At 36.4% G+C, this 22,662-nt stretch overlaps 1 protein-coding gene across 6 annotated transcripts in view; it reads right to left on the reverse strand.

Annotated features, from left to right (window-relative positions):
* The window catches only part of MAPK10 (mitogen-activated protein kinase 10), a 2,349,270-nt gene that overhangs the window by 2,025,306 nt on the left and 301,302 nt on the right, over positions 1-22,662 (reverse strand). The gene's annotated exons all lie outside the window — the stretch shown is intronic.

The raw sequence follows: 22,662 nt of genomic DNA on the forward strand, positions 1-22,662 counted from the left end.
AGCAAGAAGCAACACCAGAGGACTCAGAGAGACCAGTGAAGGAGCTGAGGAATAATGAATGGCCACTACAGGATCCCCCACTCTGGTAAATTTATTATTTTCGGGTACAGCAGGAAAAGAACAAGCAGAACTGCAGTACAGATCCATGCTGTGACCAAGGAAGAAGCTTAACTGCCAGCAAGCAGGACTGGAAAGAATGAAATGGAAGTTAAGTAGTCAAAAAGTGATCACAGCCAGTGTACACACAAAGACCATTCCCCAAACAGCTGCAAAACCAAGGTAGATGCACACGTAGTGCGTAACATCTCTGAACAGGTAGTTCCTTTTCCTGCACATTAATGATGGAAAACAAATTCTAAGATAAGTTGTCACGAAGCACACAAGCACTACAAACAGGGTTCATAGTTCGAATACTCCCTTTAAGTAAAGCGTGAACACCCAAGTTCAAACATTCCAAAAGCCGAAGTACACTTTTAAAACCAAAAAATGCTTCAAGGAAAGATATCCGCCTCTAAAGTTATTAAGGCAGCCCATAACAGGGGATTACCAATATTTAAATAAATATCAGAGGTATATTAAAGAAAAAATGCCGCTGTTACTCAAAAATTAGGAAAAGAATAAGCTATAACCTTAAAAAGTGCAATGATGTCTTTGAGGAAGGATCCCCAAAATGAAACAGGCTTGTTGTTGCTTTCTACGCAAGAAACAACCCAAACAGCCAAAGCCTGCTACAGCAGTGGGAATGATGAACATCAGTAATTTGTCCCTCGTATCCTTTCCCATAGACAAGATTCGCAGACACACACACGCACACACTTCTTAAAATGTTTTAACAAAACATTCACTTACTACAACAATGCTGTTCTTTACTTGTAGTAGAAAATAAACATGATCATTAACTGCTTTGCTTTTGCAGTTGGGAGGATGGCATAATGGTTAAGGTGTTTACCTTGGAAGCACAAAGTGCAGGGTTTGATTCTCACATAGAGTAATTGGCTAGACTTAAAATAGCCTACAAGGGCAGCTAGCCTAGTACTAACCTATGAACAATCTGACAAAACATTATGTTCTACATTATTTATCTACTTTCTGTACACCATCCATTCAGTTTAAAATACATTCCTTTCATAGAGAGTATGAGGATAATCCCTGTCTTTTCGTTTTCTGGCATTGTTATCTCTTTCCAGTCAAAAATACAAGTCCTGTTTTAATCTGTTTAACTGACTTCCACAAAAGCAGATGTTCCATCATATGCTTATGACACCATAGTCAGTCAATTCAGCTCCTTGCTACTGTATCAGCTGCTGTCACTAATATGTCACAGTGCAGATATTTTATTTATATTTTAACTTAAGACCAAGTCATACAGTAAAACTACCACTCTTATAGAAATTATATACCACTCTTCTAGAAATTATAGTTTAACAAGTATGTATTTCATATATAAATATATACTTTAAGGGGTACCTATCAGAAGACTGAAAACTCATTTTATTTATTTATTTACATTTGTTTACCGGGTAGTGTCCGCTTTGGCCAGGAGCCCATTTTCAGCAGAGACCTATGTAGAAAAGCTCCAAGTAATTAAAAACAGCAGTGTAAAAATACAGCAGAGTATCACATACAGTGTACAAATACAAAAGTATTTGAATAAAAGTTACAAGAAGCTTGCTCATAATATACAGTTGAGTATACAGAAGAAGAGAAACAGACAACAACTTCTTGTCTCATAGGACAGCATAACTTGGTATGTATACAAAGTTGATCTAGTTAGAGTAAGAGACAGCATGCCAGTGTAGAAAAGTGTAGAGCTGTATAGAACTTTGAAGAAAGTATGCAATGGTGTCATGTCTTAACATAGCAGTTATTAAGGAAGTGAGTCTAGCACAGAGTATGTGAATTACAATGGTCAGCATCATGTTCTAAACCCAGATACGTAGAAGCCCGTGTTTGCTCTCGAGCACTGATTCACTATGTGCAGTGCTTTTTTTTCATTTCTCTGTGATTGTGCAATCAAGGAGTTTGTATATATAAGGAAGTGGGGGCGCAGGGATCATGCCCCCCTACAAAAACATGATTTTAGGATATATTTCTTGAGAAGAAGGTTTTCAATTAATTGAGTTTTCAGAGTTATGAGTTTTCAGTGAAATGGGTTTGATCACTTGGGTTTTAGTGAAATGAGTTTTCAGAGTTAGGATAGGGACACATTTTAAAATATAATACAAACAGTTATTAGTCTAGAATTAGAGTTAAGGTTGCCATTTGTCTATATTTTGTATATACTTTAGAGGTGTGTCACATCAAAAGTGTATGCGCTGACTGATGTTCCACACCACCACTTCAGCCACTATCGTATGGCCTGCAATGTATAATTTTCTGTGCATTTCAGGTGTCATAATGTGTCACTTCAGTACTGCATATGTATTGATTCCAAATATGTCAGCTACCACTTAAACAACTCTGTCTTATTCCATCTTTTCGGTTCATAAAGGTACTTCATTCTTATTTATTCTAATTTCCTTTTATTATGTGCCAATGTCTATGGTCATCCGTTAGTCAGTTCCAGTATGATACTGCAGTGGTACCACATAAAGCTGAATTCGGTCAAGCTGTATCAACAGATTCTACTGTATATGTATATGTATATATATATATATATATATATATAAATATATATATACATATATATCTATGTGTATACATGTATATGTATATATATATACACACACACACACACACACACATATATATATATATATATATATTTACATACATATATGTGTATGGATAAAGAATACCTTCTAGTTTTAGTTCATATTTCTCCTCAGTTATAGCAAGATGGCAAGCTAAGCAGTATTTCATGTGACTAAAACGCTGCTTTTATTGTCTTGTTAAAAACACAACCATATGTCAAAGAAATGTCCCATTCGTGTCTGTTTAATGTACTTTATTTTTATTCTTACTCAACAAAACTCATACTTATAAATTCTTGTAATAAGTGAAATAATAAATCCAAGGCAGTAACAACACTGAGAAACAATTACATTTCATGTTATGTTAATGACAACAGTGCCTTGTGTGTAGAGCAACACACCAGAGGCATATTTATCCATGAAGCATACCTCATCATTCCTCATTGTCAGCATAACTCCACACACCAAGGAATCTGCATGAGTGAATAGTTTTTGCTGTAATAATGTATGTTAAGCATGGAATTGACGATGTCCAATGCTGTAGTGTTTGCTGTTTTACACAACTGCTTTATATGCTAACCTATGTACAGTATTGATAATCATATGTATATTCATTTAACTCATTTGGCTTTATACACATAGAAAATGCATTCCTTTATTTCAGTGTTACCCTGTCCTTTGCTGTCACCACCAGTTAGTATGACCTGCACAAGCAATCACATTTGATGATTCTGTCCTGCACAGAATTCCGCCATTCTTGGCAGAGAAAATTACTGTCACACTTACTGGGAAATATTTCATACTTAAATTAACATTATATCTGAGATATCATGCTGAATAATTTTACTTCTATGTCATGAATATATTGATATTTATTTTATTGCAGTGTTTAAATATATGCACTGCAAAATCAGGTAATTCTTCAGGTATATAAAACAGTGAAACAGTCTGTTATGTGCAATATTACTTTAGTTGACACAATGTAGGAACAAAAACAGCCCTGCACAAGGCTGAACTGTTTTTTTACCCATACAAATGTAGAAGTTAACAACTTTTTAACATTCTGTTTTTATCATGTGACTTTACTACAGCAGCTTTCTCTTAATTAAAGCTTTTTTCTTTAATCTTGAATGACTGCATTTTAAATTTATAAAATTACAACTCCTGAATGAAAACACTTTGAAACTATACAACTTCCACTGCAGCCTTTTTGGGGATTACTGGGGAGAATATCAGCTACCACCAACCACAAAGCATTAAAGCACAAAAACTACAGTAAAACGTACAAGTTCATATAAACTTAATTGAATAAAAATGTGGTAATTAAAAAAACATCATTACATTAGTTTGATTTAGTTACCATTTTATTGCATTTTAATTTCAGGGCCCTGCTAAAGGTTTTCACTTAAAAGCAAACTCCATGCTAGTAATGAAGGCTCAGAGGCAGGACCTGATGGAAGGCTGCTAGGTGATGAGAGATGGACTGATTTTCCTTATTTCAGAGTGTGCTTTAGGGGCAAGTTGACATAATGCACAAAGAGATATGAAAATCATCAATCACCCTGTCAATGTCAGGCTCACAATATCTCTCTTCAGTGAAGGTGATTTAGCAAAAGTGCCTTCTCTGCCAAAACATGCTTTTGCAAATGGAAAACTGTTTTCCTTTCTAAGTGACAGAAAATGTTGTGTGTGTGTGTGTGTGTGTGTGTGTGTGTGTGTGTGTGTGTGTGTGTGTGTGTGCGTGTGCGTGCGTGCGTGTGCGTGCGCGTGCGTGCGCGTGCGCGTGCGTGTGCGTGCGTGTGTGTGTGTGTGTGTGTGTGTATTCTACAGTCCTTCAAGACTGGTGCCTAGTTGCAACTGTCCTTTTCCTCTGAGATGTGTCTATCATAAACAAGACATGGGAACAGGGGCTTACAGCCTTCTGCATTGTGTGATTAGGGGTCTACCCCTCTGAAAAAGCATTGCCTGTATTCCAGTACAAGTCTAAAGCATAATTTGTTTTCAGAAGACTACCTTCATCTTTTAATTTCAGGAGAGGAAGATTTTCTGGCTTTTACTTTGGCAACTGAAACAGCAAATTTAAGGTAATGGTCAAATGCTACATTTCAATAAACCCATTTTTTTTATTTTGAACATTATTTTTTTAATGCTGCATGTAGGAATAAAGGATTGGTACTTTTCATACCACTTGATCAAACAGAAGGCCTACTGCAAAGGATAACTGTTAGGATTTCCTTTCCTGTGATCTATGCTTATGAACATTTCTGAAATCTTGTACACGTGGGGTATATACTGCATACCTCATAATTTCTTACTACTAACATAATGGTACACAGCAATGAAGTCATGACAAAAGACTCTGTACTTACTCCACAGAATCCCCACAAGCACTGAGTACAGGTTGAATGATATTAATAAACATTTGTACAAAACAAAGCCAAGAAGTCTACAGAAGCATACATATGGAAATGGAGCCAACTGCCACTCCAATAAGATGGAGTTTCCCTGATGTTTATAACATATGTCCCATTACTACCAGGTGTCTGAGCAACTGAAATCATTCCCTTCTCAGTCATCAGGGGTACGATGTTTGTTGTGGTCCTTCAGTTTTGAAATTTGGAGGTGGCAGGTAATAGTGGAAAGCAACCACCATCATGTACCCTTTGCCCCCGTGGCATGGATCTGATACTTGTGCCACAAGTCCATGACAGCATAAAAACTCTTCAGCCACTGGTACCTCACAGTCCAGTGGCATACCTCCATTACCAGCTGGGCATAATGAAAAGTGAAGGCAGAGGCCTTCATAAGGCCTAAAAGGTGGAGACCTCTTTATCTTCACTTAGTTTGCTGAGGGCATGAATTCTTTAAAACCCTCTTTACAATTCAACAGTGTAGCCACTAAGGTGTATATGCAACTGTCTCAATGAAAGCATTCTCTGAGCTGACACTAGGGAGGATTTTGTTACATTCATGATAACTCCTACAAGGCCTGCACTCACAGAAGGATCAAAGCAATGTTGATGCCTGAGAGTCCATTTCTGGGTCCCCAGGAGCCAGTCATACAGACAAGGGAATATAAGAATTCTGTTGCTGGAACAGCCTCCCCCATAATGACTAGTACTGTAACAGATATTCTTCACACATGGCAGACCAAACAGCAACTCTACATAAGGAAATTTCAGTCCTCCCAGAGAAAACCAAAGGATCTTTCAGTGGGGACCCCAGACACTGATGTGTAAGGAAGCACATTGTGTCAAGTGGCACCATCAGCTGCTGTGATGTAGCAGGGACATAACAACGTATAAAGTTTTCCAATGAAACATAACATGCTGGCTATGCTCAAGGTAGTCACTGCATGGAATAGGAACATCTTATTCCTTCTGGAACAAACAAAAGGTAGAAGCAACGCCATCTGCCCCTCACTGAAGGAGAGGCAGGTTCTACACCCCCCCCCCGAGTACAATCTAGTATTGCTCTAAGTGCTCTGCCAAAGCTGATAGTTTCCTTAGCACAGCTCCTTCTGATGACATACCTAACAGTTCTGCGATGGAGCTTGATACCAAATCTGGTACAGAGACGTCCATGTTTATGTTTCTCTAATCAGGGTAAAAGTAAAGAACCAGCCTCCCATGAACAGGAATGTGGGCTAGTTAGGGCTGCTATGGCGGAAGCAGCAAAGGACACATTCCAGAAGTATTCATAGGTTGCATGGCTTAGACAAGCGTGGTTTGATGGTTGGGAAACCCCTCGGTTGGTAAAGAATCTTCTTCTTGGGATAAAAGGCAGGCCAAGATTAACAACATAAAATGGTGGACATGGGAAAGAGCTTCCACAGTGATCAGCACTTAATTCCTCTATTGTAAGTCTCTGATCAGATCCTGAGAAGCCCATCCAAGATGGACTGATGCTCAGAGGGGGTCATCCAGAATGGCCTGCAAGAGTTCATCCTTACCAAATTCATACAACAGCAGCAGGAGTTGTTCTGCTCACACCAGTCAGAGTGCTACCTGTCCAAGTAGTTTCCAGCAATGATCATCCTGGGATGTGCTACACAATGCTAACAGCCTCAACAACCACTAAATGTAACTGAGATAATGAATGTGCTGCATTCTTCATCTGACATAAGCAGTTGTTAATTTGTTAAAATCACATTAAATTCAGAAGCTAAAGGAAACCACTTGCTTTATTTTTCAAGTTAAGTATTTTAACATATTTCAAATGCTTCAGAATACATATCTAGAGAGACATAAGTCACCTTCTGGAAAGGTAGTATTTCACATGTTATTAGCCACAGTGCTATAGGAGTTAATGAGTTAAAAAGAAAGACAGCCTAAACCTTTCCTGCCATTTGTTATAATCACATGCCACATCCTGATGCCCCAGTAAAAGCATCACTTAACCATAAAACAATGTGATCTATTTGACCTTACTTACTTTTCATGGTTAATGGCTACAACAAATGCCACTGAAGATGTAGTAGTAGTAGTCTTTTCCAAAAGACTCCCTGGCACCAGAACTGGGGAGTTCCCTCAGTTGTTCCATAGCCTGTTCCATAAATGATGACTGAGACAAGTGAGGCAAACAGCTGAACGACCAAAGCTATAAAGTGAAAGAGGAGAAAACCCTTTTACCTGCCCTGCCTATGTGATGGCAAATTGGAAAGTTGCTATGGTCTTTGAAACTTATACTGACCCAAAGGGATCTCATGGGAATCTACTTTGGAATGATAAATTAAGATGTTACTTCTCTCTGCTTGCAGTCTGTAGCGGGCATCAGCCTTCTTAGGAAAAAGTGCAACAGTACGTCAATGTTTCGAACCCACAGATATTGTATCTTTACAGGAAGGCTCCATAAATGGATTCCCCAAGGCTCCTCACGATTATAAAATACTGAGTAAGCCTTTTCTGGGGAGAAGGTTAAAAAATTCAGTCTATAGATGGTTTGACAAACCTCTGTAGCTTTTCAAATCAGGATTCATCTAGAGAGGAAATAAAAGAGTGGAAGAGTCTTATTATTATGTCTGTTTCAGAAACAAGCCAAAGAATCATTAGAATGAAACTCCTGTGGGAGAGGGAGGACGACAGAGATAAACCTCGAAAGCCTAATCAGTAAAAGGCAGCCTGTACTCACAAGTTTGAAAATTGTCAGCAACTGGTCAGTAGATGCTGAATCCTGAACAATAATTTGTTAGCTCTCTGAGAGGCATGAAACATCTGTACAGGGTCTAATAAAAACATCAGCCCATGTTCCCTAAGAGTGTTCTCTATACAAATCAGATTGGTCTGGTTGCTATTTGAGGCACCTACCAGAAAAAGGCTACAAGCCTACAGACCCTTGCATCATGTGGGACAAGACTGTGGATCACCAAACAGGCTGTGGCCTGCTTCTCTTCTTGGGATTGGTGCCAACATTTTGCTTCTGGTGAGAGAAGAAGCAAAGGAGTATTGTATCCCAACAGGGTGAAGCTGTGCTGAGACCAGCATTACTAGTAGCCAGGCAGTAGCCATTCATGTGATTCCCCTCTTTTCATCATTCTTGCCAAGCTAATTCTTTGTTTTCAGAAAATACTGCTTGATTTCTTTCTAACTGCCTAAATAATTCATCCGTAAATTTTCAGGGTCTGCATATTAGTTTCCCCTAGTGTATTTGGCAGTGCTCTGTACAGACTCAGACACCTTGAGTGACATTTTTCCTGTAAACGCACAACTGAAATATCTAGTTGCACACAGGAAAACTAGTTTCAGTGACAAGCACTGTCCACATAGTTGCAAACTGGATACTCCTAACAGGGACTGATATTCTCACTCCAACAGTCTAATCAATAAAAAACTTTCAACAAGTAGAAATTAGTGACTAGTAAAACAAAAAACACTGGTAGTACCAAAGTAAAACCACCATGACTTTATTAACATTAAACATTAACTGACTAAGCACTTTCACCCGTGTAGGGCATCTTCAGAGTCAGTTTGTCACAACTCATCACAACCTTTAAATATACACTTCAATTAACACTGACATCAAATACTAATTGAATACAATGATTCTATTATGTATGCTATGTAATTTAACCCTTAGCTTTTTGATGTAGTTAACTTTACAAGTTTTTTTAAAAACACCAAGTACACAGTTGTTAGTAGTGTATCTACTCTACATGTGAATTGTTTCAACACTTGAATTCTGGAAAAACATTTAGAGATATAAAAAATATAAAGACTATAAAAAATATAGTATATAAACTATGTATAGAAAATATATGTAAACAAAAAAGTCAGAAATCCTCTTATTTCTAGTTTCGAAATGTTAAATGCATGTTGCCTTATGTTTTAGTATACATGCTAGGGATAAGGTGTCATTAATGCCAGGTGCAGTGCTTGCGTCTAGTCGTATTTGCCACAAGCATTCCCTGACTTCTAGAATGGTTTTATTGTCACCACCAAAATCTTTGGTGTATAATCTATGACAAAAAATAAACATTTTTTGTAGTTGATACAATCTTTACTGTGGTTGAATAAAGAATTAGTTGATTTCCTGTTTTTAATGTCCCTGTTACGTTCCATAATCCTTTGTCTCAAATTTCTTGTGGTCATGCCAATGTAGAAAACTGGACAAGATAGACAAGTTGCCACATATATAACCATCTACCTGAACTCAGCTTGATGTATAAGTGAATTTAAGTACACTTTTATCTGCTCTTTGCATATAGTACTGTTGTTGTTGTCTTTCAGCTTTTCCCGGTTAGGGGTCGCCACAGCAGAACTCCGCTCCGCTAATGACTGGCAGTAGATTTTGACGAACACCGAGGTGCCAGCTCGACGTTCAACCTTCAATGAAGGGATGCCCATTTACGCATATCTTTTGAATGCAAACCCAACCACAGGGAGGACATGCAGACTCCACACAGAAGGCATTCCCCGCACTCAAGCAGAGAATCGAATGTGAGAACCTCTTGCTGTGAGGTAACAACGCTACCGCTGCACCAACACGCAATTTCTTTGCATTTAGTACTGCATTTAATTTATTTGTGTTTTTCACTGAATATTAACTTAACTGAAGTTGTGGCTGTCTCTATACAGAGTACTTGTTAGAATTTCTTTTTAGCCATTAATAGCAGTCGGGGGTAGTTTCATCTCATCACTGATATTCTGGCTTGCCTTATATAAGCAGTACATTTTGACTTATCTCTGTTTAATATTGGAGCTTTGGCCGGATAACGTCTACTTGAAATCAACTGGACGTATAAATGAATTTAAGTACATTTTTATCTACTCTTTTGCATATAGTACTGTATTCAATTTATTTATTTGTGTTTTTCACTGAACATTAACTCAACTGAAGTTGTGGCTGTTTCTCTACAGAGTACTTGTTAGAATTTCTGTGTAACCATTGACAGCAGTGGTGGGTAGTTTTACCTCATCACTGACATTCTGTCTTAACTTATATAAGTGGTACATTTTGACTTATCTCTGCTTAATATCAGAGCTTTGGCCGGCTAACATCTACCTGAAATCAACTGGACATATAAGTGAATTTAAGTACACTTTTATCTGCTCTTTTGCATATAGCACTGTATTTAATTTATTTGTTTGTGGTTTTCACTGAATATTAACTCAACTGAAGTTGTGGCTGTGCCTCTACACAATACTTGTTAAAATTTCTGTGTTGCCATTGATAGCAGTAGGGGGTAGTTTCACCTCATGACTGACATTCTGTCTTGCTATATATAATTGGTACATTTTGACTTATCTCTGTTTATTATCGGAGCTTTGGCCGGATAACGTCTACCTGAAATCAACTGGATGTATAAATGAATTTAAGTGCACTTTTATCTACTCTATTGCATATAGTACTGTATTCAATTTATTTATTTGTGTTTTTCACTAAACACTAACTCAACTGAAGTTGTGGCTGTCTCTCTACAGAGTACTTGTTAGAATTTCTGTGTAGCCATTGATAGCAGTGGGGGTAGTTTCACCTCATAACGGACATTCTGTCTTGCCTTATGTAAGTGTTACATTTTGAGTTATCTCTGCTTAATATCAGAGCTTTGGCCTGCGAACATCTTCCTGAAATCAACTGGATGTATAAGTGAATTTAAGTGCACTTTTATCTGCTCTTTTACATATAGTACTGTATTTAATTTATTTATTTGTGTTTTTCACTGAATACTAACACAAATTAAGTTGTGGCTGTCTCTCTACAGAGTACTTGTTAGAATTTCTGTGTAGCCATTGATAGCAGTGGGGGTAGTTTCACCTCATCACTGACATTCTGTCTTACCTTATATAAGTGGTACATTGTGAGTTATCTCTGCTTAATATCAGAGCTTTGGCTGGCTAATATCTACCTGAAAACAACTGGACGTATAAGTGAATTTAAGTACACTTTTATCTTCTCTTTTACATATAGTACAGTATTTTATTTATTTTTTGTGTGTTTTTCACTGAATATTAACTCAACTGAAGTTGTAGCTGTCTCTCTAAAGAGTACTTGTTAGAATGTCTGTGTAGCCATTGATCGCAGTGGGGGGTAGTTTCACCTCCTCACTGACATTCTGTCTTGCCTTATATAAGTGGTACATTTTGAGTTATCTCTGCTTAATATCAAAGCTTTGGCCAGCTAACATCTACCTGAAATCAACTGGACGTATAAGTGAATTTAAGTACACTTTTGTCTTCACTTTTACATATAGTACTATATTTAATTTATTTATTTGTGTTTTCCACTGAATATTAACTCAACTGAAATGGTGGCTGGCTCTCTACAGAGTACTTGTTAGAATTTCTGTGAAGCCATTGATAGCAGTGGGGAGGGTAGTTTCACCACAACACTGACATTCTGTCTTGCCTTATATAAGTGGTACATTTTGAGTTATATCTGCTTAATATCAGAGCTTTGGCCGGCGAACACCTACCTGAAATCAGCTGGATGTATAAGTGAATTAAAGTACACTTTTATCTGCTCTTTGCATATAGTACTGTTGTTGTTGTCTTTCGGCTTTTCCCGGTTAGGGGTCGCCGCAGCGGAACTCCGGTCCTCTAATGATTGGCAGTAGATTTTGACGAATGCCGAGGTGCCAGCATGACGTTCAACCTTCAACTAAGGCACGCCCATTTACGCATGTCTTTCGAACGCCCACCCAACCGTGGGGAGGACATGCAGACTCTACACAGAAGGCACGCCCCGCACTCCAGCTGAGAATTGAACTTGAGAACCTCTTGCTGTCAGGTAACAATGCTACCGCTGCACCACCATGGATTTTCTTTGCATATAGTACTGTATTTAATTTATTTATTTGTGTTTTTCACTGAATATTACCTCAACTGAAGTTGTGGCTGTCTCTATACAGAGTAGTTGATAGAATTTCTTTCTAGCATTAATAGCAGTGGGGGGTCGTTTCACCTCATCACTGACATTCTGTCTTGCCTTATATAAGAAGTACATTTTGAGTTATCTCTGCTTAATATCAGAGCTTTGGCAGGTTAACATCTACCAGAAATCAGCTGGATGTATAAGTGAATTTAAGTACACGTTTAGCTGCTCTTTTGCAAATAGAACAGTATTTAATTAATTTATTTGTGTTTTTTATTGAATATTAACTCAATTGTAGTTGTGGCCATCTCTCTACAGAGTACTTGTTAGAACTTCTGTTTAGCCATTGATAGCAGTCGGGGGTAGTTTCACCTCATCACTGACATTCTGTCTTGCCTTATATAAGAAGTACATTTTGACTTATCGCTGCCTTATATCAGAGCTTTGGCCAGCTAACATCTGTCCAAAAGAAACTAGACATATAACTGAATTTAAGTACACTTTTATCTGCTTTTTTGCATATAGTACTGCATTTAATTTATTTATTTCTATTTTTCACTGAATATTAACTCAACTGAAGTTGTGGCCGTCTCTCTAAAGAGTACTTGTAAGAATTTCTGTGTAGCAATTAGCAATGGAGGGTAGTTTCACCTCATCACTGACATTCTGTCTTACCTTTTATAAGTTGTACATTTTGAGTTCTCTCTGGTTACTATCAGAGCTTTGGCCAACTAACATCTACCTGAAATCAACTGGACATATAAGTAAATTTAAGCACACTTGTATCTGCTCTTTTGCATATAGCACTGTATTTAATTTATTTGTTTGTGGTTTTCACTGAATATTAACTCAACTGAAGTTGTGGCTGTGCCTCTACACAGTACTTGTTAAAATTTCTGTGTTGCCATTGATAGCAGTCGGGGATAGTTTCACCTCATGACTGACATTCTGTCTTGCTATATATAATTGGTACAGTTTGACTTATCTCTGTTTATTATCGGAGCTTTGGCCGGATAACGTCTACCTGAAATAAACTGGATGTATAAGTGAATTTAAGTACACTTTTATCTGCTCTTTTGCATATAGTACTGTTTTTAATTTATTTATTTGTGTTTTTCACCCAATATTAACTCAACTGAAGTTGTGGCTGTCTCTCTACAGATTAATTGTTAGAATTTCTGTGTAACCATTGATAGCAGTGGGGGGTAGTTTCACCTCATAACGGACATTCTGTCTTGCCTTATGTAAGTGTTACATTTTGAGTTATCTCTGCTTAATATCAGAGCTTTGGCCTGCGAACATCTTCCTGAAATCAACTGGACGTATAAGTGAATTTAAGTACACTTTTATCTGCTCTTTTACATATAGTACTGTATTTAATTTATTTATTTGTGTTTTTCACTGAATACTAACACAAATTAAGTTGTGGCTGTCTCTCTACAGAGTACTTGTTAGAATTTCTGTGTAGCCATTGATAGCAGTGGGGGTAGTTTCACCTCATCACTGACATTCTGTCTTACCTTATATAAGTGGTACATTGTGAGTTATCTCTGCTTAATATCAGAGCTTTGGCTGGCTAATATCTACCTGAAAACAACTGGACATATAAGTGAATTTATGTACACTTTTATCTGCTCTTTTACATATAGTACAGTATTTTATTTATTTTTTGTGTGTTTTTCACTGAATATTAACTCAACTGAAGTTGTAGCTGTCTCTCTACAGAGTACTTGTTAGAATGTCTGTGTAGCCATTGATCACAGTGGGGAGTTGTTTCACCTCATCACTGACATTCTGTCTTGCCTTATATAAGTGGTATATTTTGAGTTATCTCTTCTTAAAATCAGAGCTTTGGCCGACTAATATCTACCTGAACTCAACTGGATGTATAAGTGAATTTAAGCACACTTTAATCTGCTCATTTGCATATAGTACTGTATTTAATGTATTTATTTGAGTTTTTCACTGAATATTAACTCAACTGAAGTTGTGGCTGTCTCTCTACAGAGTACTTGTTAGAATTACTGTGAAGCCATTGATAGCAGTGGGGGGGGGTAGTTTCACCTCATCACTGACATTCTGTCTTGCCTTATATAAGTCGTACATTTTGACTTATCTCTGCTTAATATCAGAGCTTTGGCCGTGTAAAATCTACCTGAGATAAACTGGATGTATAAGTGAATTTAAGAACACTTTTATCTGCTCTTTTGCATATAGTACATTATTTAATTTATTTATTTGTGTTTTTCAGTGAATATTAACTCAGCTGAAGTTGTGGCTGTCTCTCTACAGAGTAAATGTTAGAATTTCTGTGTAGACATTGATAACACTGGGGAGTAGTTTCACCTCATCACTGACATTCTATCTTGCCTTATATAAGTGGTACATTTTGAGTTATCTCTGTTTAACATCAGAGCTTTGGCCGGCTAACATCTACCTGAAATCAGCTGGACATATAATTGAATTAAAGTATACTTTTATCTGCTCCTTGCATATAGTACTGTTGTTGTTGTCTTTTGGCTTTTCCTGGTTAGGGTCGCCACAGCGGAACTCCGGTCCGCTAATGATATTCAGTAAATTTTGATGAACGCCGAGGTGCCAGCTCAACGTTCAACCTTCAACGAAGGCACGTCCATTTATTCATGTCTTTCAAATGCCCAACCAATCGCGGGGAGGACATGCAGACTCCACAAAGAAGGCAATTCCTGCACTCCAGCCAAGAATCAAACAAGATAACCTCTTGTTGTGTGGTAACAATGCTACCGCTGCACCACCGTGGATTTTCTTTGCAATAGTACTATATTTAATTTATTTATTTGTGTTTTTCACTGAATATTAACTCAGCTGAAGTTGTGGCTGTCTCTATACTAAGTAATTGTTAGAATTTCTTTCTAGCCATTAATAGCAGTGGGGGGTAGTTTCACCTCATCACTGACATTCTGTCTTGCCTTATATAAGCAGTACATTTTGAGTTATCTCTGCTTAATATCAGAGCTTTGGCAGGCTAACATCTACCTGAAATCAACTGGACATATAAAGTGAATTCAAGTACACTTTTGTCTGTTCTTTTGCAAATAGAACTGCATTTAATTAATTTATTTGTGTTTTTTACTGAATATTAACTCAATTGAAGTTGTGGCTGTCTCTCTACAGAGTACTTGTTAGAACTTCTGTGTAGTCATTGATAGCAGTGGGGAGGTAGTTTCACCTCATAACTGAGATGCTGTCTTGCCTTATATAAGTGGAACATTTTGAGTTATCTCTGCTTAATATCAGAGCTTTGGCCGGCTAACATCTACCTGAAATCAACTGGATGTATACGTGAATTCAAGTACACTTTTGTCTGTTCTTTTGCAAGCAGAACTGAATTTAATTAATTTATTTGTGTTTTTCAGTGAATATTAACTCAAGTGAAGTTGTGGTTGTCATTCTACAGAGTACTTGTTAGAACTTCTGTGTAACCATTGATAGTAGTGGGGGATAGTTTCACCTCATTACTGACATTCTGTCTTGCCTTATATAAGTGGTACATTTTGAGTTATCTCTGCTTAATATCAGAGATTTGGCCAGCTGACATCTACCTGAAATCAACTGGATGTATAAGTGAATTTAAGTACACTTTTATCTGCTCTTTTGCATATAGTAATGTATTTAATTTACTTATTTGTGTTTTTCAGTGAATATTAACTCAAGTGAAGTTGTGGCTGTCTCTCTACAGAGTACGTGTTAGAATTTCTGTGTAGCCACTGAGTGCAGTTGGGGGTAGTTTCACCTCCTTAGTGACATTCTGTCTTGCCTTATATAAGTTGTGCATTTTGAGTCATCTCTGCTTAATATCAGAGCTTTGGCCGTCTAACATCTACCTAAAATCAACTGGACGTATAAGTGAATTTAAGTACACTTTTATTTGCTCTTTTGCATATAGTACTGTATTTAATTTTTTATTCATGTTTTTCACTGAATATTAACTCAACTGAAGTTATGGCTGTCTCTCTACAGAGTACTTCTTAAGAATTTCTGTGTAGCCATTGATAGCAGTGGAGGGTAGTTTCACCTCATCACTGACATTCTATCTTGCCTTATATAAGTGGTACGTTTTGAGTTATCTCTGTTTAACATCAGAGCTTTGGCCGGCTAACATCTACCTGAAATCAGCTAGACATATAATTGAATTAAAGAACACTTTTATCTGCTCCTTGCATATAGTACTGTTGTTGTTGTCTTTCGGCTTTTCCTAGTTAGGGTCGCCACAGCGGAACTCCAGTCCGCTAATGATATTCAGTAAATTTTGACGAACGCAGAAGTGCCAGCTCAACGTTCAACCTTCAACGAAGGCACGTCCATTTATTCATGTCTTTTGAATGCCCAACCAATCGCGGGGAGGACATGCAGACTCCACAAAGAAGGCACTCCCCGCACTCCAGCCAAGAATCAAACAAGAGAACCACTTGCTGTGTGGTAACAATGCTACCGCTGCACCACCGTGGATTTTCTTTGCAATAGTACTGCATTTAATTTATTTATTTGTGTTTTTCACTGAATATTAACTCAACTGAAGTTGTGGCTGTCTCTATACAGAGTACTTGTTAGAATTTCTTTCTAGCCATTAATAGCAGTGGGGGGTAGTTTCACCTCATCACTGACATTCTGTCTTGCCTTATATAAGCAGTACATTTTGAGTTATCTCTGCTTAATATCAGAGCTTTGGCAGGCTAACATCTACCTGAAATCAACTGGACATATAAAGTGAATTCAAGTACACTTTTGTCTGTTCTTTTGCAAATAGAACTGTATTTAATTAATTTATTTGTGTTTTTTACTGAATATTAACTCAATTGAAGTTGTGGCTGTCTCTCTACAGAGTACTTGTTAGAATTTCTGTGTAGCCACTGATAGCAGTGGGAAGTACTTTCACCTCTTCACTGACATTCTGTCTTGCCTTATATAAGTGGTAAATTTTGAGTTATCTCTGCTTAATATCAGAGCTTTGGCCGGCTAACATCTAAATGAAAACAACTGGACGTATAAGTGAATTTAAGTACACTTTTATCTGCTCTTTTGCATATAGCACTGCATTTAATTAAAATTTTGTGTTTTTCACTGAATATTAACTCAATTGAAGTTGTGGCTGTCTCTCTACAGAGTACTTGTTAGAATTTCTGTGTAGCTACTGATAGCAGTGGGAAGTACTTTCACCTCTTCACTGACATTCTGTCTTGCCTTATATAAGTGGTAAATTTTGAGTTATCTCTGCTTAATATCAGAGCTTTGGCCGGCTAACATCTAAATGAAAACAACTGGACGTATCAGTGAATTTAAGTACACTTTTATCTGCTCTTTTGCATATAGTAATGTATTTAGTTTACTTATTTGTGTTTTTCACTGAATATTAACTCAAGTAAAGTTGTGGCTGTCTCTCTACAGAGTACTTGTTAGAATTTCTGTGTAGCCACTGAGTGCACCTCCTCAGTGGCATTCTGTCTTGCCTTATATAAGTGGTGCATTTTGAGTCATCTCTGCTTAATATCAGAGCTTTGGCCGTCTAACATCTACCTAAAATCAACTGGACGTATAAGTGAATTTAAGTACACTTTTATTTGCTCTTTTGCATTTAGTACTGTATTTAATTTATTTATTTGTGTTTTTCACTGAATATTAACTCAACTGAAGTTGTGGCTGTCTCTCTACAGAGTACTTGTTAGAATTTCTGTGTAGCCATTGATAGCAGTGGGGGGTAGTTTCACCTCATCACTGACATTCTGTCTTGCCTTATATAAGTGGTACATTTTGAGTTATCTCTGCTTAATATCAGAGCTTTGGCTGGCTAACATCTACCTGAAATCAACTGGACATATAAGTGAATTTAAGTACACTTTCATCTGCTCTTTTGCATATAGTACTGTATTTAATATATTTGTGTTTTTCACTGAATATTCACTCAACTGAACTTGTGGCTGTCTCTGTACAGAGTACTTGTTAGAATTTCTGTGTAGCCATTGATTGCAGTGGGGGTTAGTTTCACCTCATCACTGACATTCTGTCTTGCCTTATATAAGTGGTACATTTTGAGTTATCTCTGCTTAATATCAGTGCTTTGGCCGGCTAACATCTACCTGAAATAATCTGGCTATATAAGTGAATTTTAGTACACTTTTATCTGCTCCTTTGCATACAGTACTGCATTTAATTTATTTATTTGTGTTTTTCACTGAATATTAACTCAACTGAAGTTGTGGCTGTCTCTCTACAGAGAACTTGTTAGAATTTCTGTGTAGCCATTGATAGCAGTGGACGGCAGTTTCACCTCATCACTGACATTCTGTCTTGCCTTATATAAGTAGCACATTTTGAGTTATCTCTGCTTAATAACAGAGTTTTGGCCGGCTTACATCTACCTGAAATCAACTGGAGGTATAAGTGAATTTAAATACACTTTTATCTGCTCTTTTGCATATAGTACTGTATTTAATTTATTTGTGTTTTTCACTGAATATTAAGTCAATTGAAGTTGCGGCTGTCTCTCTACACAGTACTTGTTAGAATTTCTGTGTAGCCATTGATAGTAGTGGAGTTTCACCTCATCACTGACATTCTGTCTTGCCTTATATAAGTGGTACATTTTGAGTTATCTCTACTTAATATCAGAGATTTGGCCAGCTGACATCTACCTGAAATCAACTGGACATATAAGTGAATTTAAGTACACTTTTATCTGCTCTTTTGCATATAGTACTGTATTTAATTTACTTATTTGTGTTTTTCCCTGAATATTAACTCAAGTGAAGTTGTGGCTGTCTTTCTACAGAGTACTTGTTAGAATTTCTGTGTAGCCATTGAGTGCAGTGGGGGGTAGTTTCACCTCATCACTGACATTCTGTCTTGCCTTATATAAGTGGTACATTTTGAGTTATCTCTGCTTAATATCAGAGCCTTGGCCATCTAACATCTACCTGAAATCAACTGGACATATAAGTGAATTTAAGTACACTTTTATTTGCTCTTTTGCATATAGTGTGTGTGTGTGTATGTGGGTTTGTGTGTGTGTCTTTCGGCTTTTCCCGGTTAGGGGTTGCCATAGCGGAACTCCGGTCTGCAAATGATTGGCAGTTGATTTTTACCTACCGGCTTGCCAGGCCTGATGCACAACCTTCAATGAAGGTACACCCATTCCGGCACGTCTCCACGCAGAAGACGCTCTAGGGGGTAGTTTCACCTCATCACTGACATTCTGTCTTGCCTTATATAAGTGGTACATTTTGAGTTATCTCTGCTTAATATCAGAGTTTTAGCCAGCTAACATCTACCTGAAATAAACTGGAAGTATAAGTGGATTTAAGTACATTTTTATCTGCTCTTTTGCATATAGTACTGTGTTTAATTTATTTATTTGTGTTTTTCACTGAATTTTAACTCAGCAGAAGTTGGGGCTGCCTATCTACAGAGTACTTGTTAGAATTTCTATGTAGCCGTTGATAGCAGTGGGGGTAGTTTCACCTCATCACTGACATTCTGTCTTGCCTTATATAAATGGTATATTTTGAGCTATCTCTGCTTAATATCAGAGCTTTGGCCAGCTAACTAGAAAAATACACAGACTGCCAACAATCGCTTTAAATAATGAACTGGTATGTGAACCGGGTTTCAGCCTGGAAACATCTGATACAGAGACTTTAATGTGTATAAATTTATCTAACTTAGAACTTACTTATGATATGAAAAATGTTTTGTTTAATGGCAGTAAATTTATACCGACTTTTTTTCCTTCTCTCGCTGATTTATATTTTGAATTTAAAGCTTTCATTAGAAAGCTATTGTTAAAAGTTTATTTCAAAAGAGAAGATGAGTTAGTCTCTGGAAATGTTGATTTTAATGCCTATTGTAGTATCACTGACTTGGATGATAGTTTATTGAATTTGTCTTTGTATGACTATGATGGGTCAGACCTTTATGAGTTATATGAAAATGATGAACAAGTGAACCATAATAGTATTTACAATACTGGTTATGGTAAATTGGTTGTGCCACATTTAAGGAATACTAACAAGTTTACACCTAAAATTAATGTGCCTGCCATCTCAGTATTTTTTAAAGTCCTTTTCAAAGAAATTGAAACAGCATACAAAATGTTTTATAAAGAAAAAAGATGTTATAATTTAAACAAAATGAATGGCAAGCTTTGAAGGAATTAAAAAAGTTTAAGATTAATTATATATTTAAATGTGCTGATAAAGGTGGCAATTGGGTTCTTATGAACAAATTTGACTATTGTGAGATGGTTGATAGTTTACTTCTAAATGGTGAGGAATATAAGAAGTTGGATAATGAACCTACCAAGTTGTTTAATGATGAGCTACTATTTTTATTAGAAAAAGGTGAACGTTTGGGCTTTTTTGAACTCAAAGATGTTTGCAGATTGTATATAAAAAAACCTACTATACCCATTTTATACGCTTTGCCTAAGGTACACAAAAACTTACAAAAACCACCAGGCAGGCCTATAGTTTCAGGGATAGGTTCTTTTTTGGATAATGTTAATATCTTTTTAGATTTTCATCTAAAAGCTCATTTACATAAGGTAGTGGCTCACATTTCTAATACTCAGGATCTCATTAATAGTACATCTCAAATTAAATGGCATCATGACTATTATTGGGTGACTATAGATGTCAAATCATTATATACTAACATAGACATCCGATGGGGGCTGGATTCTATTTTTGATATGTTAGGTGAAGGGCCTAAAACCACCTTTTTGGTGGGTCTATTAGAATTTTGCTTGACCCACAATTATTTTTTCTTTAATAACAATTATTTTTTGCAGGTGAAGGGTACAGCGATGGGTGAAACTTTTGGGCCCTCATATGTTGTTATATACATGGGTTTTTTTGAAAAAACATTTATTTATCCTAAGTTTTTTTTAGGAATAATGTAATATTGTACAAGCGCTTTATAGATGATCTTATTTTTATTTGTAAGGGAGATATAAATTAATTTTTTGAATTCTTTGAGGTTCTAAATAATAATGAACACAATCTCTCTTTTTCTTATGAGTTAAGTAGAAAACAGATTAAGTTTTTAGATTTAACATTATTTGAAGATGGGGAACATATAGGATTTAGGCCTTTTAGGAAATCTACTTCAGTTAATATGTTTTTGCATGCGACCAGCATGCATCCTGATCATCTATTAAAGGCATTACCTTATGGTGAATTTAAGAGAATTTTTGACCATACCAGCAATGAAAATGAAAAAATTAATGAATTGAATAAAGTTTTGTTGAGGTTAAGTGAGAGAGGTTATAACAAAACACATTTATCAGCATGCAGGGATAAATTACTTGGTAAAAAAGCAGATGGAATTGGTACATCTGTTGTAAATTTTGAATCAAGAAGTGAAGTTTTCACCATGGAACATAATAAAGATGATGAAAAGCTTTTTTATGTAACCAAGTTCTCTGCTTTTTCTGAGAAATTGGTTTCATTGGTTAGAAAATACTGGTATCTTGTCAGTGATGATGAGTCCATTGGTCATTTATACCCCAAACATATTACATTTTCCTACAAAAGAGGAAAAAATCTTAAGGAATTGTTAAATAATAACTTAATTGAAAGGAAAGACAATATTACAGCTTTAAAATTAGGTACTTTTCCCTGTGGTTCTTGTAATATTTGTGATAAGGTCAGGAACCTGATTGTTATCAATTACACAAATTTTACTTCCAAACACCATTTTAGTTGTAAATCCACAGGGGTGGTTTATATATTGGGTTGTTCATGTAAAAACATGTGGTATATAGGACAAACAAAAAGAATGGTGACGGTACGCATTTTAGAGCATTTAAAAGACATTAGAAATAAAAATTTGGTTAGTCCTGTTGCTTAACATTTCCAAGAGAAAAACAGAGGTTCTTCTAGCAGTTTAATATTTAGTATATTGGGAAAGCCCTTCCTTCAAAGAGGGGATGACATTGTAGTAAAATTATTGGAGCTTGAAACTAGAATGATTTTTAAGTTTCATACTCTAAAGCCTAATGGTATGAATCAGGAATTAGGTAGTTAATGAATTATTTATGCTTGTATATTTAAAATTATATATACATTTATACATATATTTATTCATTCTATACTTATTTTATGTTTATGGTCACTTTAAAATGTTTTTATTGTTTAATTAGTTAATTAAGACATTAATTGTCTCAATGAGTATATAAGCATTATGCTTGTATTCAATTAATTGTGATCCTTGAAGGCGAATTGCCGAGGTACCAGATCGCTGGAATAAAGTGAGTTACTGGTGAAGTGTTGGCAGTCTGTGTGTTTTTCTATTTAACTTCAGTTGTAAGGTGCTTTGGCCAGCTAACATCTACCTGAAATCAACTGGACGTATAAGTGAATTTAAGTACACTTTTATCTGCTCTTTTGCATATAGTACTGTATTTAATTTATTTATATGTGCTTTTCACTGAATATTAACTTAGCTGAAGTTGTGGCCGTCTCTCTACAGTTAAGTTCCCCTCCCACCCTCCCTGTTCTTGTTTTGGTGCTAATGTTGTTGACTTTGAAATTGCCTGCCCCTCTTGTATATTTGTATTTGGATACTCCTTCTGGGCCCATCTCAATTGCTCACTCAACTGAGTGGATTGAGATCATATTCTGATTTC

Source organism: Protopterus annectens, chromosome 17.part0 (assembly GCF_019279795.1).
Source record: "Protopterus annectens isolate FY-2018-M chromosome 17.part0, PAN1.0, whole genome shotgun sequence".
NCBI lineage: Eukaryota > Metazoa > Chordata > Ceratodontiformes > Protopteridae > Protopterus > Protopterus annectens.